This window comes from Macrobrachium rosenbergii, chromosome 1, assembly GCF_040412425.1.
Source record: "Macrobrachium rosenbergii isolate ZJJX-2024 chromosome 1, ASM4041242v1, whole genome shotgun sequence".
NCBI classification, from domain to species: Eukaryota; Metazoa; Arthropoda; class Malacostraca; order Decapoda; family Palaemonidae; genus Macrobrachium; species Macrobrachium rosenbergii.
This window is the reverse complement of record NC_089741.1, coordinates 931,486-948,643: the sequence shown is the minus strand read 5'-3', so window position 1 is coordinate 948,643 and position 17,158 is coordinate 931,486. Positions and strand designations below refer to the sequence as shown.

Genomic DNA, 17,158 nt, shown 5'->3' with positions numbered 1-17,158 from the left:
GGCCCATGATAGCTCCCACGATTGCCATTGCCTACAGGATCTCCCGTATTTCTAATAACATGTTATTTCGATGTAATATCTATCATAGTTACCGGTATGCGCTCTTGCCTGAACGAAAATAACTAGAGTTGAGAACACAATGACAGAAAAAAAAAATCTTGGCAGAATGAAAATACAGCTGAGATGAAAACCCTGCAGGTGAAGTTTTTGTTGAATAGAAACGGGTAGAAATTCTACCTCAAAGGGAAAGAAAACTTAAGGAAGGGATAACTAGTAACGGAATAAAATGAGCTACAGCAGGGCACCGAAGGACTTACAAATACTTACAAGATATTTTAGTATTACCTTCGGTCCCTTTAGCTCAGTGTCTATTTACGCTTGTCCGTTAATTTTCTTAACTGTTGTAGGATTTAAAACGCCCTCGTAATCCCCTTTGCACGCAATTCTAGGCTGAAGGAGGCAGATTGCAATGGCGTACTGAAATGGTCCTAGTAAGTAAAGGTGATTTATTTTAACAGTAGCCATACAAAATATTTCTCTCTTTCCATCTCTGGCCGAATTACCATGTAAAGACGTCGGAGGATTCGCATTTTAGGACGTCGACAAACTTTGCTCGGCATGATGCTTCCAAGGATGGAAGATGTAGTCTTCTACTTACGAGATGTAATGAAGTTAGTTGCTTTTGTGATTGTCTTTCAAGTAAAGACATAAGAGAGTTGGCCTAACAGAAATTTTGAAGAGAATGCTTAGCGATAAACTCAAGATTACCGGAAAAATCGTGAACACAAAGTAAATGTGCTCAACAGATGTTTCAAAATTTGAAAAATTACTGGCATTGATTTCGAGCGTTTCCAGTTCGACAGTATATGCATATATATATATATATATATATATATATATATATATATATATATATATATATATATATATATATATATATATATATATATACATACATATATGTATATGTATATATACATATATATATATAATGTGTGTATGTATGTATGTATATATATGTGTATATATATATATATATATATATATATATATATATATATATATATATATATATATATATATATATATATATATATATAGTCTATGGATGCTTCAGGCTTTAGCTTTCTGGTTTTATCAACAGAGTACACTAGGATATAAAGGAATGTGCCCAAAGTGTTTAAGTTCGTTTGGAATCTAATGATTTGTATGTGTATATATATATATATATATATATATATATATATATATTTATATATTTATATATATGTGTGTGTGTATTTTTGTATGTATGTATGTATGACTAATCTTGCAAGCAGGATGGGATCATATTTTGCTTATTACAGAGAGCATCCTTAATGCCACAGCCAATTTTACATAGTAAAAAGAATGTTAGAATTTTAGGTAAACCAAGAGTAAGACATTGTTTTTGTTACTGCTTTTAATTGTTCCGCAATTCATTCCGGACAGTTGGCAAAGTAGCAAAAATGTTTAAGTACGGAAAGAAAAATCATGCCACATAAAAATTTTTACAAATTTTTTGAACATGCTTTCGTTTCTGAAAAAGCTTTAGATTTGACGGAATGTTGAGCGCAGCACCTTTCATGACCATGTAGCCAAGTTTTACTCTGTAATTGTATATAATTTTAGCAGTACTGAAAGATTTTGTAACCTAAGATGGGATCATTCATTAACATTTCATTTTAACGAGATTCTAACTGCACCACAGTCTTAGGCAAAAATATTGCACGTGATCTCCCAGTAATACAGATATTAAATAGTTTTATTGGGTCGTGGTTATGAAATAAATTCATACAGAGTTTGATGTACAACGAAAAGGTAAACTGCACTTGAACATGGGGAAATCCAACAGATTTTTCTTGTACTTTCTCCTCCACGGCCCAAATTATTCGCAGATAACAGGCATTCAGCATTTTCGTGACTGATTGTCTTCTTTTGTATCTTGTATAATTATATGCATGCATTTCTTAATATTGATATTGTTGGTCTGCCTGTATACTCCACGTATATGTGTAAAACGTACAAATAGGCAGATATGTGAATATTTATTTTTTTTGCCAGTATTGTATGTAGATGTTGATTTTTGAAGTGCAATAGCTTTTTGTTTATATAAGTTTTTTTTTTTTCTATTTCAGTGCAATGAGTAATCAGGAACATCAGGACAGGGGAGGAGGGAACAGCACCTAAAAACTCATGGGTCCAATTTGAAGAAGAAGATGGAAATCAACAGTCGGCTCCCTCAGAGGGAAACACCCTGCTGTAATAGATGCTCAGTCCGTCCAGGTAAATTCGCTTTTGCACAGAGAAAATTTCTTTCTTCAACTCTGTTCTGGCGTTTCTTTTCATCAACTGAATTTATTTGTAATCTTAGATATAAGAGTAAATAAATGGTATGATTTGAATATTTCAGGTTAGCTCTGAGAATCACAGTCCTGAAAAGACGTTGTCAAGAACCATATCAGAACCTGCAAATGGCGTTCGCAAAGTCTTCAGTCACCTCTCCTACCACTCCAAGCAGTATTACCTCCACGAACTCGATTGAAACGCGGGTGACCATGTCGCAGCTAAGCCCAACACAACTCCAAAATGTGCCCTTACACGATTCAGCATCTCGACCTCCGGCAAATGCTCAGCCTGTCATTAGACAAGGATTTGTAAGTTTACAGTACAGTTTAGGTCTTGGCGCTTATTCTGGTTCCTACCAGAAAGAAAAATTACAAGGAAAGTATTGCACTTATATATACACTTTTTTGAAATCAGACAAATTTGCTTTAATTTACTCTTTTCAGCAGTCGCAGTTATGTAATGAAACTGATATTAACATTAACATTAATAGTAATATTAACGTTATCAATAATACCATTACTGATATCAAATTTATTCCTGAATATTTATGTTCTTCACTGTCGCCGGTAATGTTATTTTGTGTTGCATCTACTTATTGAAGATTTTTAAAACTTTTATTGTAAGGGAAGAGATTGTGATAAATATTATATTAGCGCTTATGCATTTTGTAAGGTCATAAATGAACGTTAAATAAGTTAGGAAATAGAAATTATGAAAATCAAAGCAAGTTTTGATATGTTAGTTCAGTACAAGTTTTGAAAGTAAATGGTGTATCAGACACATGGAAATTCCTGAGAAGCAGATTAGAGATGCAATGGAAACCTCAATTTCTTGTTGATTAAGTGATGTGTTGGTTTCATTTATCCAGACAGTTTGGTAAAAGCGAAACCAGGAATTGCACTTTTAGTCACTCTCCATTTTAATTGCTTTTATAAAGGCTGGAGGCCCACCATGCCTCTTGTTCTCTTTACCACCTTACCCACTTACAGGCCACCACTGAGCAAGGCCCTGTGCTGACATAAGGCCAGCTTATTCCAAAGTAACAGTCACTTTCTTCGTGAGAGTTTCGATGAGGGATCAAATTAAAAATTGCTCCTCCCGACCTGACAGACTCATGGCACGTGTTTTCTTGTTCAGGATTTCCTTTAGCTTTAACCAAGTTGCTCATTGTGAATTATTAAAATAGTTAAGCAGTTGTCTCTTCAGCTCCTTAGGTGAAACACTTCTAAGTTTTTTTCTTGATTCCCTTTCTTTTCTGTAATAAACATGTTCATTGAACATCATGTCCTCCCCCTTTTTCTAACTGTATATTGCTTGAAATACTCTTTTAAATAGAATTTTTTCTTCTGAAAATAGTAATACGTAATTTAATGATTACTAAGCTGGCATATTTCAACCCTTTACATTTCAGGCTACCTTTTTGGAAATACTTCATCGTTTCTCTTTACATCATGTCAGTAAAGTTATAGATTATTTGGAGTCTGTAGAATATTGTCTTTTCAGCAAATGGAGATGTCATAGTCACATTGCTTCCCCAAAACACTTCCATGCCATGGGTCACACCAGCTCAGTTTCGGCCAGAACTGGTCCCTGAAGAATTAATGGCGCAAGGTTTAACAGTAAGTTGTAATCTTAAAATGTTTTAGATTTTATCATGAAAATTGCTTCCCAGTGCTATACAGAATATGCTTAATTAGTTTCTTATCAGACGCTATAACACTGTGCTGTAACTCAACCAATCAAGAAACCAAACCTGTTAGTTATAGCTCATCGTAAAGAATAAATAAATAATAGCCTTGCCTATAAGACATGTTTAGAGTTGACAAAATCCCATAAAATATTAAGATTTTTATTGCCACTGAGTTTTATGTAACCCCAAAATGTAAAAAAAAAAAAAAAATCTGCATTTGATACAGACATAGATTACCCATTTTTTTGTGGTCTTCATAAAGATTATTTTCCTTGTTTGTCTCTTTTGTGTGAGTTGTTTGCAAGATTTCTGAAAAAATGAGTGATATCCATGGAAGACTATTGTGACTATTTGATTGGGAACTGATACATTATTCAAACACGCTAAGGGATATCAGCATTATTGATAAGCCTAGTGCCAGTGCTGTTGTCAATATGGATGGTGTTACAGATACAGAAATAGGAAATAATTTTTATTATATAAATCTATTTACATTTTAAACCTTTTGGCTGTACTTTAAAGGTATTTGTAGAGAAGGTCAAGACAAAGGTCATTTTTGGTAAGTATCATTGAGCCAGACAATACATTATTGAAAACACAGGCGTTCATGAAATTATACCTTGAGATTATATGAATCTTTATCCTGATCTTGGTATGAATCCATACTCAGGTCTAGCATGAATAAGCTGTTTAGCCTTTTGTTGAAATTTGTGTCGAGTTTGAGATACGTTTTTAGAACCAGATGAGATAAGAATATCAGATTCCTTCTAGTGATAGAAAACTTTGAAATTCAGGAATACTATACAGTAATTCTTAGTTGATGAAAAGGAAGTATAATTAGTACCAGGGAAGCTAGGAATGACCCTGGACCTGCTCTCCCAAGCAAGACTGAGGAGCAGGGAAGTCAAATCAAGAGTTTGGAGAGAAAATTGTAACAGAAGAGACGATATATACTTTTAGCAAGGTGAAGACATTATCAACTTACCTGGTATGAAGTCAGGACTATGGCTGTCGTTTAACCGAATCGGCTCCACCTTTGGAAAAATGGAAGAGAAATCTTGCACACTAGCACCACAGCTCACCAAGAACTTTCTTAAGTAGCATAGCGTTGTATAGAGGAATTGGTGGAAAAGTAGCAAACATTGAAATACCTTTAAAAATGAGATGCTGACCAGAATGCAGTATGAGAAAAATTTTTGTATGAGTAGCTATAAACAATTTAAAGCAAGAAATGATCAAGGATGTTGTTTATGGCCATGGCAGTTGGGGATGTGTTGGATGTTGAATACTGTGTTCCATGTCATTAGTACAGTGTAATTAAGAAGAAGGTGATTGCTTCATTATCCTTCCGCAAGGTCACTTTGTTGGGTGTAAAGCATGTTGAAGTATGTAGGTAGTGAACAGTACCGCATGAGTGAGAACGCAGCAAAGACTCATGACAAGAAGTAGGAGGTCGAATAATAAAAAAATTCATTGAATTAGTCAAGAGTACAAAGAACAAAGATTAATAGTACGGTTGTAGGAGGAACTTTGGAAAGTGGCAGCATAAAAGAAGTAAATGAAGATGCAAGAGACATGCTATGGGCATGTTGATGCTTTAAAACAAAAATGTGAATTCATCGAAAGGGTCAGAGACAAGTGGGTTTCAGAGATGAGAAAATTGTATGGTAAGGTAAGGCTAATAGTGTTCAACAGAGGTTAGAGGCCAGACCCTGAATATTAGAAAATTAAATATAAAATAGACAGGCATACTGCAAGCCAAGGGGTCATGGTAGAATCAGTGCTTCTTTAGGATGAGTCAAACGTCACTTAACTGTTGAACAAGAAAACTATGATCATTCATTCGGTACTGTGATATTTTAGTCTTAAGGTTTTATCATTTTGTTGAATATATTCTTATGTCAGTATAGAACAGTCACTGTGCCAGATACAGTAAAACTTGGCAAATCATGAAATTTGGGCATCATGACTAATAAACTGTATTTTCCTTTTTCCTTCAGCTAACTGTAGAAGACTATGTCCACATTATGTCTCAGCTTGTTAACGATCACCGATTCACAATGTACAATGTTTGCTACAAGCGAATTTCTTATGGCTTGGATATTCTTGGTTTTGCCATTCTTTTGTGCATCCTCTTCTCAGGATTGAAGCAGCTAGCACTCTTTGGTGCTGGCATTGGTTGGTTGATGGTTAATGCAGCAGCAATCTTCTTCTGCATGTGGATTAAGATCAAGGTATTTTACATTCATTGTGTAGCTAATGATTCCATTTATTTTTGCTCCATTGTACAAGTTTTATGTACTGGCCTCTTACTTTACTTTCATGGCTGTAATCAGAAAAGGTAATTCATTATTATTCTGTATGACTTTATTTAGTAATACTGTATGTACTGCACTATTAAATGTTACCGTAATTTTTAAATTTTGTTGAAGTAGATAAATTTGGATGTAATGTCTTTTCATTTTCTCTCCCTTACCTAGTTAAATAAGGCTCTTGAAAGGTGTCTAGCAGGCATCAATATCCAGCTGTTTATGCATAAGATACTTCTGGTCTTGATGATCGAGGAAGTTGTCCTGTCACAAAGTTAACCTTTGTTTTATATTTTGATACCCATGACTGTGTGGTAGAAAGGTTATTTCACTCTGTATCTTTTTATAAGCCTTCTAATATATTTGCCATATAACAGGTCTATTTCAGAGGTATTATGTGGTATAAACACTTTTGTAGGAAATGTACTGCATTATTGTTATAATTATATGTTGTCAGGCAAAACTTCAAGAAATTATTGAGCAAGAAGAAACGGGCTGGTCACACTGTTAACAGTGAAGAAAATAAAATTTCCCCATTACATCAGCGAATGGATATTGATGATTCAGATATAATTATAACAGGAGCCACTAATACGTATATCCCGCAACAGGTAAGTAATGTGCAGTATTTGTATTTTTATGCGTTTTCTTTGATCGAATTTAGTTTTTTTTACTAAATGTTTTCATTGATATACTGAGAAAGTAAAAGCATGAGTGTTTCAAGAATGCTTTATTGTTAGCTTGTGTTGACTTACAAATTATTTTAAATGGCTGGTGTTATATGTTGCAGTATGTATCTTTCCTTTATTTATGTTCGTAAATATATCACTTTGAAGGCCTTGAAATAGAACAGTACGTTAGTTTAACCTTATAGAAATAGGTAGCTAAGTTACAGAACTACTTTATATATGTAATTTTAGTAGATAATGGCTGCATTGAACTATAGAAGTGATTTTAGAAATTTGTGAAATTGACTACTGAAAACATGTTAGGCTATACAGTTCATCTTTACTCCTTTTAAAATAGTTGCTGAGTAAAAGGAAAAAGGAATTTTAATGGCAGATGGAATGTTTGTAAGTTTAATTGTATAGCCAATAGAGCAAAAATTTGACTTAAGTTTACTTTAATATTAACGGGTTAAATACTTGTCCCTTGGTTTGACACTATACAGTATTTTTTTTTAATTGACAGCATAGTAACAATTTTTTAGATTGTGTTAATGTATTGGAGATGGTCATAAACAATGGGATATATCTACTCAACACAAGAAGAATAACTTTCAAAGGAAATATTTTGGAAAACAGTAGACATTCTCCTGTATACAGTGTCAGTTCGGGGGTCCTTGCTACTGGCAAGGTCAGGGCACAGTACCCTAAGTTAAGGTTAGGTTTAGGAATGTAAGTTTAGGATGTATCCCAGTTGAATTACAGACACTATCCTCTTTATGTAACATTTTTCATGAACATTCACATTCAGAGTTTCAAAGAAACATGATTAAAATTAAAATTTTGTTCGAGCGCTCCTCTTTGCCATCTGTCAGTTCAGATTTTGTTCTGCGGCGTATTCTGCTTAGTAACAATTCTTGCCGCTACCCATGTGTACAGCATCTATCCAGAGCCAACCCACTCCACTGCCCCAGACTCTTTGTACCTACATTAGTGGTAAGACGTTCTCTGTTGTGCTCCAAGCTATTCATGCGATTTTATCGTGAAATATTTAGCCCATCTCTATTTATCATGGCTAATGGCAAGCGTAAAGGCAAGTGAAGATAGTGGCAGTGGTAAAAAGCGCAAGCTATCTCAGTGGAAACTAAGGTGGCGATTATAAAGAAATTAGATAGTGGTGAAACAATGGTGGACGTAGCAGACCAGTATAATATGAATCGTTCAACTACTGGCACAGCCTGTAAGAACAAAGAGCGAATTACGGAACATGTTAAAAGTGCTGTGCGTATGCAGTCAACAGTTATAAGCAAGAGAATGGGAAAGCTGGCAGAAGAAATGGAAAACCTTCTGGGTATCTGGATGGAACACCAGAGGCAAATGTCTTTACCGCTTAGCCTCATGCTGATTCAGGAAAAGGCTAAAAGCCTGACCGACCCACTTGAAGGCTAAGGCTGGCAAAAGTGCTGCAGATGAAACATTTGCTGCAAGTTATGGATGGTTTCATCGCCTTAAAAGACAAGCTAACTTGCATCACGTGGTGAGGCAGCGAGTACTGACAAAGCAGCAACCGAAAAATTTCCCGAGATGCTCAAGGAAATCGTTGATTAGGAAGGTTTTACCCTTCAGCAATTCTTTAACATTGACGAGACAGGCCTTTTATGGGAAAAAATGCCAGAAAAACATCGTCAGCAGTGAAGAGAAGACGATGCTAGGATACAAGGCTGCTGAAGGATAGGCTAACCTTACTGCTGGGTGGCAACACATCAGAGACTCAAGCTAAAACCGCTCTTAGTGTACCACGCTGCAAATCCACAGGCACTCAAATACATTGCAAGAGCTCTCTACCCATAATCTGGATATCTAATAACAAAGCCTGGGTTACTCTTGCTATGTTCGAAGACTGGTTTTTCCATCGGCTGTACTGCTGCGATAATGGGATTCTTTCAAGATTCTCTTGATCTTGGATAGTGTTGGGCACCCACTGCACTTAGATGATTTCCCATCTGGATGTCAAAATTGTGTATTTACCCCTAACACAACTTCACTCCTTCAGCCGATGGGGTCAAGGCATAATAGCCAATTTCAAGAAATATTACACTCATCGTATTTAAAGGCAAGCATTGAAGGAAGTGAATGACCCTGGTGTGACCTTTACATGACTTTTGGAAAGGATACAACATTTATAATTGCATCAGGAATGTTGATACTGCATGGTATAAAGTAAGTGGAATCAACATGAATGGAGCATGAAAGGCTTTATGCCCTCAGTTTGTCAATGAGGAAAAGGGAATCGTTAAACAGTCTCGTTGACAGAAGTGGAAGAGGACTTTGAAGAGCTGTTTGAGTTTCATTCAGAGGAGTTAACGAATTAAAATTTAATGGAGCAGGAAGAAATGAAAAGAACAGACGAATGTGAAGAAGAGCCTCTTCCTTTAAAGAAGAAACGAAATTGATGGACGAGAGGTTTTCTCTTATAAAGCTTTAACTATTTTTGAGAATCAGGACCCAAATGCTGAGAGATTCTCAAAAGGAGCATCAACCATCAACGATGCTATCCAGTGTTATCGTCTCATTATAACAGAAAAAGAATAGAAAACAATGCAAACCTCCTTAGACCAATTCTTCAAACCAGTGCCCACAACCTCAAAAGCATCCTCCCCTCCGCTGGCTGCTTGCTCCTCAGATGAAGAGGAAAGTGATGCGAAGAAATCCTTGCCCAAGAAGACACTGACGACCCGCTGCCCTGTAACTCCACCTACTCTCCTCCCTCCTTCCATCACCTCAAGCCTACGCTACCTGTTTCAGAGTTCTCAAGACAGGTGTTTGTTAATAGTAAGAGTCAAGTGTTGTTAGCAAATCAGTTTTTAAAATTTTGTCAGTCTTAATCTTATATAATTTATTCAGTCATTTAATTTTCAATGAGGTGCAGCTTATTCAATAAAATAGATTTTATTTTATACAACAAAACCTTTGTCCATTGGTATGTGAGTGTAATATTACAACAAAAACTTGTCATAAGTGATTGTTTCTTTTCCCAAATAGTGCTATGTATGAAGTACATCATCCAAGGATTTCATACTTGATACTGTTATAATAGCCTTATTTTAGTAAGGGACTTTACTACCATCTCTGCTACTGATAACTTTTCAGTTCGTGCATATACAGTAGCTGTAAATTTCTTTGCAAAATTCTGGAATAATCTGTCATTTTTATGTTGATGCCTGTAAGGGTGCTGTCACACAGCTCACTTTCTAGCATCTTTTGCCTTATGTTACCCAAGGCAGCCAGTACTGGTAGCACAAATGAAGGAGCCCATGTTATTCATCTAGCAGCCAAAGATCGTCACCTTTGCTTGCTTGGAAAATAGCATATGCAGTACATTCTCACTTATCAACATTGTAATTCAACTCAGCACAACAGAAGCAGGAGTAACTAGTGGTGTTGTATAGCATAAATGATTTCTTTAAATATTTTGTTGTAAAACAATAAGTTTCAGTTTTAGCATTGCCAGGGTCTATAGTGCATAGGCTACAGTCTTTTTAGCCAAATAAAAGTTCTGTTATGAGTATGTTCTAATTGATAAATTTGTTTGCAATATATACAGCATTAAGCACTGGCATATCACTTGGTTTTATACATAGTGACTGTTCCTTGAAGTAAGAAAAGTCATGGCAAGAGTTTTGGCTCACGTGACAACACAAGCACCTTTTGTGCCTTTATTGGAGGTAGAAGCGTCACAAAATGCAGATGCAAAAAAAAAAAAAAAAAAAAATCTGTGTAAGCCTTAAGTTCAAGAGATTCTTTAGTGTTACTATAATTGCTGTTATGTCAGAAGTTTCTCTTCAGCTGTGGTTGATCTTAGTGTTTTCTTTATCAGATAACATGCATATATAATTTTTAACAGTTATTCTTTTACATGCTTTTATTTAATCCTCTGACTTCAAGGGGCTTCCTGTCTGTCTATCGCCAAATCTTGTAACTCTGATTTTCGACCTGTTCCTTCTGTCCATTGACTTGAAATTTAGCATGGTTACTCAATCCTGGGTGACAATGCACCTTACCAAGATCATTAGGTCAGCAGTGACCTCTAGTGACCCTACAGTGACCTCTCCCAGTATCTCAGATTTGCCTGAAACTTGAACTCTATAACTTCTTTGACTTGGTAGAATCTATCTTCTCTATAAACCTCATCCTTCCTCTTCCATCCCCTTCCCCCACCCATCCCCCCTCCCCTTCCAAAGCAAACGATCAAGTGTTAATTCAGCTGTATCCTCTCCCCATTCCTTCCTCTTCCATCCCCTTTCCAAGCACACGGTCATGTCAATTTAGCAATGTCCTTCCTCATCCCTCCCCTCCTTCCCTCTTCCATCCTCCTTCCTCCCCCTTCCCCCTCTCCTTCCAGAGCAGGCGATCAAATGTTAATTCAGCTGTGTCCTCCTCCTCCCCTCCCTCTTCCATCCCCTCACCTACCCTTCCCCTCCCCTTCCGGAGCACATGATCAAGTGTTAATTTAGCTGTGTCCTCCCCCTCCCTCTTCCCTTTTTTACCTTCCCTCTTTCATCCCTCCCTTCCACTTCTCCCTCCCTTTCTTTCCCCTTCCCTCCCCTTCAAAACCACAAGTGTTAATTTGCTGTATCCTCCCCTTCTTCCATCCCCTCTTCCTTCCAGTGCATAATGATCAAGTGTTAATTTAGCTGTGTCCCCTCCTCCCCTTCCTCCTCCCCTCCCCTCCCTCCCTCCTCCCCTTCCAAAGCATCGATCAAATTTAATAAAGCTGTGTCCTCCTCCCCTTCCCTTCCATCCCCTCCTCCCCTCCCAGAGCAGAGCACACTGCATCAAGAGTTAATTTAGCTGTCCTCCCCTCCTTTCCCCTATTCCATTCCTTCCCTTCTTTCCTCCCTCTCCCCTCCCATCCCACTTCTCCCCTCTCCTCCTTTCCCCTCCCCCTTCCGGAGCAATAACGCATCAAGTGTTAATTTAGCTGTGTCTTCCCCTCCCCTTCCTCACCCTCCTCCCTCCCTTACTCCTTCCTCTTCCCCTCCATCCTTTCCATTTTCCCCTCCCGCCTCCCCTTCCCTCTCCACCTTTCTCCTCCCTTTCTCCTCACCTTCCTCCTCTCCCCTCCTCCTCTCTCTTCCCGCTCCTCTCCCTCCTGTTTCTTCCCCTCACCTTTCTACCCCTTACCTCTTCCCTCCTTCCTCCTTCCTCACCCCTCCCCCGTAAGCGACATCAGTTTTCGTTAACGCACCATAAATCGCTATAATTTCTGTCAAAACTAAAAGGTGTATAAAATAAAAGATAAAATTTTTTAACATGCTTTTATTAAAATGCACTAAAAGTAAAAATACTTTTGAGATATTACTGAGATTTTCTGTTTAATATGTTGATAAATAAAGGTATTCCCAAACATGGAAGGAAATGCTACAAGAAAAGAAATAGATTTTTTTTTTATTTCTGGAACGTTTCCATGTGTTTGGGGTCCATTTTTTATTTTTGTAGACATCATTATTATTGTAAGAAAATCCTGGTGTCTCAAAAATTATTTTTAACCTTTAGGCATTTTGATAAGAGCATGTTTAAAATTTTTATTTTCTTATTAAATGTATTTCATTATACTGTATTTTTAGTTTCTTCTTAAACACACTGCACTGTTATGTTGGTTCAGTCTTTAGAGGTATTTGGGAGTTATCAGTAATGATTACAGTATAGTTCAGTATTTTAGAATCACATTCTAGCTAGACACACGCCCCTGTTTGTAGAATTTGATTCCAATTTTCTGTAAGAGACATTTGAGCATGCTGATTCAAAAATCAGTGTCACATGCATTTTACAGTTGTCATGGGATCCTAAATGTACTATCCAAAGGAAAACAAGACAGTTTCAGCTTTTCCATTAAAACCAAATCAATGATATTTTTTTGATAAAGGACTAAATTTTGATTATTTAAAACACTAGTTTTTGGTCATTGCATTTATGCAGTTTTATGGATGACCACGTGTAGGTTTTTTCTACCTCTGGTGTTTTATTTTAACAGCAGCCAAGAATATCTGTTATACAGCTCCACTCGGTATTTTTGGGATTAGGGACCACAAACTACATGCAATACATTGAAATCCGGTGATGTTGAACCCTTCTAAAACGATTAAAACTGCCTATTTTAATAGTTCAGACACAAAATATACCTTAAACTATCGTCCTAAAGCACTTTAATATCATTTCAAAGTTATTGTACAACATTACTGTGCTCCTTAACAGTATATGGCTTACAACTAGGGTGAACACTCCTACAACTGTTACTGTAACCTACCAAGGTTGAAAACTAACAAGTTATTCCAGTATTCAGGTACATACATTTGTTAATGTAGATAGGAGTGACACTGGTGCATTCTCGGGCAGGGAACAATTGCACTGTTTTCTAAATATGTACTGTATTTAAATATGCATTGAAAAAAATGTAATGAAATAATGAGACGCTTAAGATTACGTAAATCATAATGGGCAACTCACCAGTTATGAATGTTGATTGAAGATGATGATGAATTAGCTGTGCAGTTCGATGAATGACAATGAAGATGTGACTGCACAGCAGGTCATATCTTCATTGTCATCCTCTGGTTGCTTCTCTTAACCATTCTTCTTCTTCAGGCGCTTGTCCACCAGCTGCACTTCTTCAGGGGCTTCGGGGAGGCTGGAGGGTCCCTTCATGGTGATAGATAGCTGCTGTTGCTGCTTTCTTCATGCTGATGAGGAGGTTATAACAGGGCAACATGCGTGGCATCAAGGCCATTTATGAACTTTGTGGGAGCCGCCCATGGAAGCGATCCCATGTTGAAGCCATCTCCTGCAGCTCACTAGCTGCCCCCATCATTCGGGACAGATCGCCCAAAGAGAAGCCCTCATCCTCCATTGCACCTAAGTATTTCATCTTCTCAAGATACATTTTCTTCTACAAGCTTTGTGTTTGGAATTTCTAAGGGGGTGGTTTTGGGGTGAACATTTTAAGAAAAAATTAATTTTATTGATATTTTGCTGTGTTTACATTAATATTAATATTTGAAAATTAGTAAATCATTTTTATCATAAAAAGTCACAAAAATACTGTAGAGTAAATGACAATGTAACGACGGACAGGTTCCAAGAGACGAAAACAAACCCAACATTTCTTTTAGATATAGTCCACTGTTCTACAAGCTACCCACGATTTTAATATGTCTATCATCCTAAAACACTTTAATATCATTTCAAAATCATCTTACAACAGAGCAAAATATCAATAAAATGTACAGTATGCACAATGCACAAAAATGTAAATGTTGATATGCACAGTACCTTGTACTGTATACACAGTGCATAAATGACCCAGCATCTCTGCCCAGCTTCCTAGTTCACCACGTGTGCCTCTACTGTTTGTGTTCTGTATCAATGCATATCAGTTTACTGTACTGCATATCTTTTAAATTTGTGCCTTAAGATGCCTCCTGGCGTCCTGCTCCTTCTAAGGATTCTGGCAAAAAGCCTAAACGCAGAGGAAGGTCATGATTAAGAGTAGGTAGGACCTCTGGAAATGTTGAAGGAAGGGAAAAGTTCGCCGCAGTAGTCTACCCACTCTGGCGTGAATGAGAGTACCCTGCGGTACATCGAGAAGGAAGAGGATGAGAGGAGAATGCTATTTGCGACGATCTTGGTAGAGATGAAGTCGGCACCCTCATTGATGCCCACTCTGACAAAGTCCGCCAGTGAGGAAGAAGATGGGACAGGTTCAGGGACAGGGACGCAGGAGGAGGATGAGGGCCTGTCTTCGGAATGTCTGTCCCGATCATGAAGGCAGCCAGGGAGCTGCAGGGGATGGCTGAGGCATGGGATCCTGTATGGAACGCTCCATAGAATTTTCATATGGCTCAATGGGATTTTGGGCCCTCTAATAACCTCCTCGTCAGCATGAAGAAGCAGCAACAGCAGCTGCCTATCACCATGAAGAAGACACTCAAAGCCTCCAGAAGCCCCTGAAGAAGTGCATTAGGTGGAGAAGTGCCTGAAGATGGGGAAGAGGCGTCCCCAGAGGAGATGCGCTCTGCTTTGCTGGGCAGTCATATCTTCATGGAGATCGTGGTCGGACTGCACGGCTAATCATCATCTTCAATCAACATTCATCACTGGTGAGTAACCATATGATTTACATAATCTTAATATTAATATTGCATTTGAAAATTAGTACTGTCAATCGTTTTTATAAAAAAATGTATATTTAGTCACGAAAATAAAATGAAAATATGGTAGTTAGTGAATACTGTACTGCAAATCATTTTTATCGTGAAAAATTAAAATTTAGTCATGAAAATAAAATGAAAATACAATAATTGGTGAATATTGCTCTCGTAAAAATCCGCCCATTAGTGAATTTTCCATGATATGTTTGGGAGATACTTTCCACAGAAAAATCTGCGATTAACTGAAGCAGCGAATGCTGACCCGTGATATAACGGGGTTGACTGCATATAGTTATGTAAATTGTATGGTAAGAAATCATGATTTAGGTTACTTGGTAAGATCTTTAGTATTTGTTTGCATGGCATTGTCATTGGGATAATAGGTTTCAGTTATAATGTTTATTCATTGGTATGTTACTCATGTTGATAGTTACTTTGAAGAGTGATCGTGACTCATCAAAGATTTGTTTCAGGGCATTTTTTACTATCTGTGATCTTAGCATTCATTACAAAATTTCAAAACTCCTTTGCTTCCATGGATGTTTATTGCTTAGTCTGTAGATATGTTTATTATATAGAAGAGTTTTTTACCTGTTGTTGGAACATGACAAAGGAAGAATAGGTATAGTATAATGATATATTACTAAGTATTTATTATATTGCATGAGCTAGAATTAAATTTTTTTAGTGTTTTCATCAAATTACCTGTGATGAAAATAAATGAGTTATTCATGATTTCTTATGTCAGTCGTTGGTAAAATGTTTACGTAGATAAAGTTTATACAGATTTTTCATGCTACTGATATACCACAATTACTGTAAAAGTGAAGTCTGAAAAGAAAGAGGAGGAATACATCTCATTACATTGGAGGTAGAGGCAAAATTTCACCAGTGGTGTACTATCTGCTTTTGTTTTCTCTCACATAACATGCAGATCTACTCATGTAGAATAGTGTTATTCTGACCATGATTTTTAAAGTTACTGTACACACAGTATTTAGAAAACTAAACAGTCTCTCATTACTGCACAGGCACTAGGAATTACAGAGAGGAGTTGGATATTCTTTCACCATTGGGAACTCTTTTGAGAGAAGGTCTTGTTAGACTCTTGGACAACATATAATGATGTAACTAAGCAGGAGTTTTACTTGAGACTACTTGCATACCTATAAAGCTGTGTGGAGCTTTCTCTTTACATTGTAGGTAAACTATTTTAGTTTCTGGTAGCGATCTGATCATTTTATATATGTAAACACAGTACTCAGTCAGAACTCTTGGTGTATTACTCACAAGTATAATTCTCATATTTTCTGTGTTTTAGTTCCCTTTGTGACCTGTTTGCAACAAGGTGTGAACTCATCTTCGCCTATTTTTGTTCATCCGCTTCAAATTCCTTTGGCACGGTGGTGGGCACCATGCTGTTAAACTGGTCAGGTCTGGACTATTATGCCTCCCCTTGCTGTCGTCCATATATTATCATCGGCAAGTTACCCATGCTAGTGGTTGATAGATCTGCCCAGACTTCTCCCAATCAGGAGGAATCTCCTGAAGCATGAAGCAGCCAAGGGAGGTAAGGTTTCATCATACCCCACAAGCTACAGCTGACTGCATGAAGACTGTACACCTCCATCAAGTGCCTGAGGGTTCTTGAGAGCTTGTAGGAAGGCCATTATCAGTGCTGGAAGGAATCTACAAATCAAGTCTACCAACATTAGTGGTCAGTGTGTGGGTCCTGGTGCCATTTTTAGGACTTTGAGCGCCCATACCTTTATAAACAACATTATTGAGTTTCCCCTATTTCTCAGGTATGAGAAAAATTTTAGTAGTAGCCATTAAAGGCTATAGCATTTGGCTTCAGTTCTTAAGGGCCCCACAGACGATATGACCGGCGGATCAGGTTCAGTTCTAACTCCGGTATCC

At 37.2% G+C, this 17,158-nt stretch overlaps 1 pseudogene; it reads left to right on the top strand.

Moving 5' to 3' along the window:
- The first annotated feature begins 618 nt into the window (after positions 1-618).
- The window catches only part of LOC136841826 (uncharacterized), a 108,602-nt pseudogene continuing 92,062 nt past the window's right edge, over positions 619-17,158 (top strand).